This window comes from Camarhynchus parvulus, chromosome 2, assembly GCF_901933205.1.
Source record: "Camarhynchus parvulus chromosome 2, STF_HiC, whole genome shotgun sequence".
NCBI lineage: Eukaryota > Metazoa > Chordata > Aves > Passeriformes > Thraupidae > Camarhynchus > Camarhynchus parvulus.
In genome coordinates, this window is record NC_044572.1 from 39,597,346 (window position 1) to 39,606,716 (window position 9,371).

A 9,371-nucleotide genomic window follows, 5' to 3' on the forward strand; every position below is an offset into this window, starting at 1 on the left:
GACCACAGCAGCTCATGGTCCTTCAGCCTGTATGGAGTAAAGTTATACTCAATAAATTTCAGCTTGTTTCCATGAGATTGCTAGTCCTTTGCTATATTTTCCTAGAATCACAACCCAGAAATCATACACAGTGTTTTACGTATATGCAGCAATGCCTTAAAAAATGCAGTACTGAAAAAAATAAAGATCTTCTGTCTCAAAAAATTTTCTGCAAACCTTGCCTATTCTATTATTTTCAGCTACTGTCATCTGATCAGAAGTACATCTTTACAGACTAAAATGTATAGAATTGAAGGAAGCAAGCAAATGCTATTTCAGTGAGTGTATTATCTAAAGTAGGACTTCCATCTGTTTCAGACCTAATTATTACATCATCTTTATGTAGCTCAGTTTACAATGAGTGAATTAAATGCTTATGTGAGTGGTTCATGCAATGTGAAACACAGCTGTCATTTTTACAGACAGAACAGGGCAAAATGTTCTTGATACACTGAATTTCATTTTTCTACAGTGTATACAAAAAAAAAACCCCTTTGTAGCAAATATTTTTCCCACTCTCTTAGTAATACACAATTGTATTTTGGGGAACCATGCAGCACATACTTGGATTGCAATAAAATGCTGGATATTTTCATCTGCCAAAGAAAAGACTGAGTTTAGTGATCAAAACAGCAGTCTCTTTGAAAAGCATTCAGCTGGTTCTTCCTAACCTAGCTGTTGCCAAACAAAGACAGATTAAGATTAATTGCAGTAATTAAACAAAGGGACAGGCTACAGCATTAGTAGCAGCAATGGATCACATTCATGGTTCCCAGATACTTTATTCAACAGGAAAACAGAAAATCACAGGAGTTCTAGTTGATGTTATGTATATTTTCTATAAGGATTAACTCTTCAGCTGATACCAGTTACAAGGCATGTGCATGCTGTTTGCTACAACATATCCCTCTTCAAAACTGCCTTTAGCAAGTAAAAGCAAGCTAGATTTAGAACATATTTTTTTACTAGATTATAACCCTCGAAAATAGTTTAATGGGAGCAATTTTTTTAAACTACCAATTTTTTACTTGTGTTTCAAAATTCATCTGACAAGCTGTAGTGAAAAGAGAGGTAGAATATAGATTAGGCTCTAGAAAAAGCTCTTGTTTCAAACCAGACAAGGAATAGTCACCATTTTATTTTTGTTTTCCCCTTATCCAAGATTTTTACTTGCTTTTGGGTTGGGGTTGAGTTTTGGTTTTGTTATTGCTTTTTGTGTGTTTGCTTCAAAAGAAATGTACCCTGTGTGAGGCCAGTTTTGGTCACATCAAAGGTTCAGGTTACAGCGTCACCAGGCTCCCAGGAGTACACTGCAAATTAGCTGTGTTGCATTCAGGAGGCTTGGCTATGTATCCATTCTGAAAGCCAGGATATTGGCTGTTGTTTTCTCAGAATGAAAAACCAAAGAGTGTTGGATCTCTCACACAGCCTGTCAGGGTAAAAAGCTAGATTTAAAAAACATGTTCATATTTAGGATATTCCAAGGGATATAAATAGTCTTGGACCAATAGTTTATGGACTCAGCATAAATGCCACGTGTCTCCAAAGCTTCTGCTCTCCCAGGACTTTTCCCATCCCTTTTGTCCCCACAGAGCTGAACATAAAACCAGCCTCAGTTTAGCAAAACATGATCAGAGATTATGTCAATTAAATTTAAAAAAATTCCTCTTATGTCCACTTCAGTGTGGCACAGACACAACCTGTTTTGCCAGGGTTGGCACAGCTCAAGGCTTAGTCATTAGTCATTAGGACAGAAATACACACGTTAAGAAATCAATAGGCAGTTTTGCAGCAGAGAGGTAGCAGAAAATAAACAGAGCTGTACTCTAGGAAGCAATTATGTATTTTCCTCATTTAAGCTTTGAACTGGAGAGTGAATCTGATGGTGGGAAGAAAACATTAAGCACAACTGAGGAGGGGAGAATATGTGCCTTGCAAATAATTTCCCATGAATAGCTGCCTGCTCTGACATCTTTTGATCGAGCTATTTCTAGAGCTAACCCTCTGCTTGTAAATACTAATGGTGTAAATACTTGATGCTAATCTTGTTTCAGAAATGTTTCATCTTGGCTAGGCAGTAATAAACACTGAACCAGAAATGCTAGGAGTCCAGCCACGCACAAGGCCTTGCTATAACAGAGCAATCAATATTGGAGGTAGGTGAAGACCAGAAGGATGTTTAGATGCCTTTGTGGTTCTTCAAGCACATTTTGATTCAGCCAAGATCTGGTTTGGCTTTCCCTTTGCACAAGAAAATTTCAGCTTGTGTAAATGGTCACAGAAAACAATTGCTAGTTCACAGGTTTAAGTTTGCTTGATAAGAAAAGAAAATTTGTTTTGGTGGAGAGAACAAGACTCGTGTAGTGCAGTCATCCACCTTGACAGTACAGGTAAAGCAAGGGGATACCTGCTCTCCCTCCAGCTATGAATGACAGGAATAGCCATTACAGACTGTTCACTAATCATGTACAGAAAGGGAGTCTATTTGTATTTGTATAGGCCAAAAATGGATTGTGGATTTTAAAGGAGTCAGATTTTCAGGATCCAAGGTCCTCAAGACAATCTCATTCCTCAGTTGTTTTTGAAAGCCATAATGTATAGATCACAGTCTGTTAAATAACAACCGAACTACAAGTTGGCTCTTATGTGAATTATTATTATTACTATTACTTGCATTGCTATTGACAAAGATTGGCAGCATGGGTGAAATAACTGGAAACAGGTCAGTCACTTCTTTGAAGGAAGTTTTTTAAAATATACAACACAAAAAAGACAAGCTCAGCTCTAAATAGCTTCCACTCTCGATGCATTAAGGGGAGAGAGAGAAATATTACTTTTCCTTATTCAGTGCATTGATAGCATTGAACTTTCACCACTTATCTGTGGCTAAAGGCTGTCCTCACTTATGCCAAATAAAGGGTAATAATAGCAACAAGTGTCACTGGACAAAAGTGGTGAGTGAGTCTTTGGTACAGCCTGTTAAGGGTAAGACTCTGATCCCCTGCCCAGCTGAAGAACAAGACTACAGCTGCCAAACAAAGCGCTTTTGTTTGATGTGGTAGCTGCAGCCATGTAGGGAAAGGTGCCAAGTATGATTCTGAAGTAGCCTTTTAATAGCAGATAGCTAAAATGAGAGGTTGCACTGAGTGGGAACACAGCACACGTGGGGGGAGGCAGTTTTGCTTGATGTGTGAAAGCTTACTGTTTATACAAGCTGATGCACATGGCATTACATAATTGTAATTGGATGCTTTTTTGTCTCAGGAGACATCTGAATTGTAACTTAATCATTTGTACGTGACATCCTGCAGCTCCTATTAACAAAACAAAAGTTTTGAATTGTACAATGATGTTAAAAAATCCCAAACAGAGTTTAGCAGGGACCATGTTCACCTTTCCTTTCCATAGCTTTGCCTTAGACGCTTTATAACCAGCCTGATGTTTATGGAAATGTATTTCAGGGTAAATTATTAACAATGCAGACAGTAATGTTGTGATTCTGTTTCAGTAATGCTATGATTCTGTTTCGTTCAAATAAAAAAAGAAATGTACTGTAGGATGAAAGTCAACAACTCATTACACAAGTCACCATCTAGTGGTATGTAAGAACATGAACTGCTATTCTTTAAGTTTAGATGTTAAATAAACCTTGCAATCTTAGGGACTTAAAATAACATCTTCAGTGCTACTCCAAATGAATTTGTGAATACATATATGGTCCATATGTGAATATATGGTAATTACATATATATTCTGTTTTTAGGTTTATGTATAGTTGTAGTATAGAGTGATATTTTAAGTAAATTTGGTGTTATTCTATGCAAAGTTTAGTTGCAACAAAGTTTTATGACATGTATTTAAAATTATGGAGGACAACAGTTTGCAGGGTACATGGTTTTTAGCCTTTTTCTCTTCTCTGTATGCATTTATGTGTGCATTTCTTTATGTGCATCTGTAGCTGTATTTATGTGCCTGTAACTGATGCTCCAGAGCATCCCATGGAAGGGGTCTGTATTTCTTACTAGGCAGCTGAGCTGCAATGCAACTCAGTAGTTTGCAGTGGCAAACTTGTGGTTTGCTAGTACTATTTGGTTACTGCAGGAAGAAGTGACATCTCCCCCACTGCAGCTATCTGTTCAGAGGGAAAGCTATTAAGGACTGACAGAGAAGCTCATTCTTGTTCATTATATTCCAAGCCCTTACAGATGAGGCAATTTTTCACTCTTCTCAGTTGTGATAAAAGCTGAGGACAAATACAGCATTATACTCTATTCAGCCTGTATCTAAAAATGTTCTGAATTTATTTATCTCTGAAGAAAAGCTGTATGCAAGCCAGCACTTTTTCTCTCTCCCAGTCTACCTTTCCTATTTGCATTTATATTTAGCATTATTTCACTTGGGGCCAAATCTTTGAGACATTATTTGACTTTAACCCAATCTCTCTTCCTGCATTAGTCACCATATGAGATTTGTCCGACAAAGGACTAAATTAAAATTTTGCAGACAGGATGTGCACTAGAACTTCCTGATGAAACAAAAACCACAGGGCAAACAAAATATGACATCAGATTACAAAGGTGCACTGGTGGCAAGCCATGATATTTCTGCTCCTGGGCTTCCAAAATGCCAGAGGATACATGGGGTGGAGCTGGAGGCAGAGAAATGAGATAGGCTTGGTGCAAGGAAGGATGATCTGCACATAAACAGCTATGATTAGTACTTGGACATGTGCAGCTTTTGTTGCTTGGACTCCCACAGAAAGAGCAGTATGACCTGTCACAGAAGCTAATAGCAAGTGCTGACCAAGGCCAACCCATCCTTCTCCCCACAAGGCTGCTAAGAGCAAGAATTTTACCATGTCATGCTATTCTATCCTCCCCTTTTGGGAGACATTTATTATGGAGATCTCTAAAGTTAAGGCATTGTGGTGGGAGATCTTTCAATGGTGAGCACTGTGGTGATTGAGACAGACTTCATTAAAGGCAAGAGCACAAAGGAATGCAATGAAACCATGTTATAAAACACCAGGTGAGCTTTGGGGATGAGTCTTCCTAAAACCTAGTCTGCAAAGCAGTGACTTTTACACACTTTTACCAGTTTTCAGTTCCTGCCTCCTTGAACTGAACCTGGAATAAGGAGAAGAGCAAGTACTTTCTATGTGGATGGATGCACTGTATTTGGTTCCCTTGGTGGTAGGGTACTACACACCAGCTTAGTCACAGGACCTGCCTATACCCCCACTCACACTGCTTTAAATGTAAATCAAATATTTTACCTTAAATTGCTAAATTTAGCTAATGCATGTTAGCCCATGTTTATTTTAGTTTAGGAGCAGGCATATGGCCACTAACTTCAGCTCAGCTCAAGAGGTAACTGCTTAGGTCTTAGTTGTCTACCTAATTTTAAAGTCTGCCTGGATAGTTCTCTGTGGAGTCTGGGAAGAGGAAGACAGCTGAAAGGAGAGGCTCTTGGACACAGTAATGTCCCTGCCTCAGACATCCTAAGAACCCTGATGCCAGTAGGAAAAATGCAGATTCATACTTCTCCAGATTATGTACTAACCTTAAAAATTCAGTTCTCTCCTGAAGGAATTTCCTGGCTTCCTATTCTATTTTCTTTTTAAAGGCATGCAATGTTACAAGTGGCGCAAGGTGCCTCTTGCCTGATGTCTATTTTTTACGTGTGCTTATAAAAAATGGCTTTTTGCAGATGGCATCTAAAAGGCAAGGTAGAACACTTGAATCTGGGGCTTTGTAGCACAAATACAGAAGAGTTATCCAAACACTCTAGAAGAAAAGAAAAAAGTGGGCTTAGGAAATGCCAAGGCTCCACTGCAATTGCTGGAACACTGAGGAAGTAAATAAGCAACAGATCTACAAGTGTGTAAACTGGCATTGCTGAGGTAAATTCAGGGGCACTCCATGGATTTTCACCACTGAAGGCTGAGCACTGTAGCTAGGGAGGAATGTGTAACAGCCTTGTGAGGCACAGATTTTCCTTTCTGTGGAGAATATTGTTTCAGTCTCTCCCACGGTTTGTCAGTGACTGCTCCCTGGTGAGAACATGAAGAAATTGTCAGGTCTATTAACCTTAACAAATGTAAATATGAACACAAAATGTGGAAAAAAGCTTGGATCTGAGATGAATTTCACTCTAACAGACTACACAGCTAAACAGTCACTTTTGCAGCCAACCCAGCAACAGCAGCCACTGAAAAAGAAAATTGTTCACCTCACTCCTTTCAGGTTGTCCTTCCTTCCTGTTTCTTGTTTTGGTGGCACCTCATATAAACAGCTGCACTGAAGGAGGTTGGAGTCACTGATGTGATTTATCCCAAATAAATTACCTTGCAAATGCAGGTCTTTCTTCTCCAGTCAAGACTGTTGCTCACAATTTTTCTATATATCTGCAAACAAATCTCACTCACCAATTCACTCTCAAAGCTGCTGCTAGGAACAAGATATATTCTTGGTCCTTGTAGCATGTGACTTGAACCAGGAGCAGTATCCCCCTATTTCTGTTCCCTGAAAGAATGGCATGTCCCATGTCCCCTGTCCCACAGGGAAAGAGGTATTCTTTTGCCTGATAAAGGCTGTTCCTGATCATGGAGAAATGTATGAGATCAGACTATGACCAGTGCTGCAAGACTGCTTGGAGCATAGCTTAGTTTGGGATGGAGTCCATAATGTTTACATTTCCCATAAAAACTGTTGCAATAAAAACCAGTAATCAAAAAGAGACTTAGCCCACATTTCCATGTCTGCACTCATACAGGAGGGCCTGAGGGATCCCACTGCACTGGATTGGGGTGGCAGGAGCTGTGTGAAATGGCCAATTTCTCCACATTGTGAAAAAGCCTTTACAAAATTGCTTCCTGCAAGGACCATTACCCTACAAGGGTTGGGATGGGGCTAGAGGGAGAATTGGACTAGGGAATTCTTTACTTGGCAGATCCTTTGCATTTCCTGCCAACATACACAGACATGTGTGCAAGAAATGCAGGAAAAGCTCCAACTAAGTTTCAGTCTGCGCTTCAGGATCAGGTAATTCTGGCAATGCAACTCTGCAGCCAATCTGCAGCTTAAGGTAGAGAGGTTTATGCTGTTTGGTTTATGCTCTCAGATTCACTTCTCCAAGGTCCAGATTCATACGGAGGCAGAAAGCTGTGCACTGCAGTTTTTAAGGAGTCAGAGGCTGGATTCTCCCTGGTGTTCCCATGGCCCGGTTATGTACTGAACAGGAGGACTCCCAGGCTCAGGCTACAGGCTGTAGTAGCTGAAGGTGTTCCAGCCCAGGGCTGTCCACCTGTGTTTCTGCATCTCCAGCTGCGCCCCTGCTGCTGCCTCTGCATCAGCAGCATGGCACACACTTCTGCATCTCAGCAGCTTCAGTGCCAGCCTGGTGTCACAGGTTAAACTGATGGGCAGCGAGGGTGGAGTTGTCTGAAGGACTGGGCACCTGTGTGCTGTCAGCTCCGTGTTCCAGATTGCAAGGCAAGATGTATTCTGTTACCATCTGTATGGCAGTTGTCTTTTGCCACGTGGGCAGTTTTCCTTATCTGTCTCTGAGTGATCACAGTCACTCCTCCCTCAGGAGGGGACCTCTGCTGATAACAGGCTATTGAATGTCACTGCATGACTGATAAGAACTGTAACATCCCATTGTGAGATGCTCCGCCCAGAGGGAGGAGCCAAACATTCCTAACCAGATATAATCCAGAGGTTCTGAAACACCAGCGTGGCTTCTCCACTGGATTCACCAGAGGAAACAGCGGCTGCTCTTCTTCCACTGAATCTTCGGAGGAAGACTACACCCTTTTCTGCAGGAACCCTGCTCCAGCAGAACCACACCTGACACTCCAGGAGGACTGCAGCCACATTTCCAATTGGACTGCTACCAGCACCATGACCAACAGGGTGTCAGGTTGAGTTCTGATTCTGTCAGAGTTGTTCTAGTGTACTGCATTGTTTATTTTGTCCTTTTATTTTCTTCCCTATTAAAGAACTGTTATTTTCTGCTCCCATATCTTTTGTCTGAGAGCCCCTTAATTTAAAATTTATAGCAATTTGGAGGGGTGAGGAGGGTTTACATTCTCCATTCTCTTTCTTTTTACATTCTCTTTCAGGGGAGGCTCCTGGCTTCCTTAGCAGACTCCTGTCTTTCCAAACTGAGACATTTTGTTAGAGAGGTAATGCCTTCCAGCCAGGGGTAAAAGTTTGTCTAAAAGCCCTCTAAGTGCTGGGGCTGTGCCTGGGAACTGGAAGTCCAAATCTGGAGACAGGAAACACTGAAAGCAGAGCAGGGGAGAGAGACTCAAATTTTGTCTTTTCCTTGGCTGGATCGTCAGCTACCTGTGAAGGTGGTTTTCAACCTCCAAGGTCTCATTGAGGGCTCAGGCACTGGTGCTGTGCATTCAGGTGCTGGCAGGGACACATCTTTCTCATTCTGCAACAGCAAACAGAATTTCCTCTGCTTAACAACCAAGTGTTCTAGGAACTTGCCCAGACAGCAGACTTTGAATTTCTGAATTAGAAATAAATATAAAATAAAAGAGAATTACAAAGCATTAGGAGAGTTGCCTTTATATGCAAGAATATTGATGAATACTTTCCATACTATAGTGGCACTATAGAGCATACACAATGGGACAAGGATAAAAAACAGGACTAGATGTGTCAGAATAACTTTAAAAGTGTACATGGACATTGGGTTCCTCTAGCTCCATTTGGATTAAAAAAAAATTATACTTGCTGTTCTTTTCTTCCCTTAAAAAGAAGACATTTAAATGTCAATGGAGATTTTATTTCATTTTGGAGCTTTCTTGTGTTTTTCAGTTTCCAAGTCAGAGGTAAAGTGGGTAGCCCTTCATTTTATTTAGCATGAAATGAATTACAAGAAAGTGGCACCTCTAGGAATAAAATGCCTTCAGTCTGCATGTTCATGTAAGTGTAAAACGCACTGCAAGGCAGATTGCTTCTCCAATTTCACTACACATTTGTAATAATAAAAAAGTGGACTCTGAGGAGAAGTGAGCCATGGGCTGTGTGATTTGAACAGCTACATTAACACACAAAGAAAAAGGAGCAAAAGTTCTAGATAGTTCTATATTAATAGAAAAATAAAACAGCACCCAGAAATGCATAAAGAGGCAGTAAATGAAAGATTGGATGATGTACATGGTAAGAGCAAATCTAGACAGATTTCCATTTGAAAATAAATAAAGGCTCCCAGTGGCAAGTAAATCAGGGGAAGGGAGGCAGAAACAAATGAGCAGACAGAGGAAGGGAGGAGGGATCATATATTGCAATGTACAGTTATTGGTACTTGGCTAA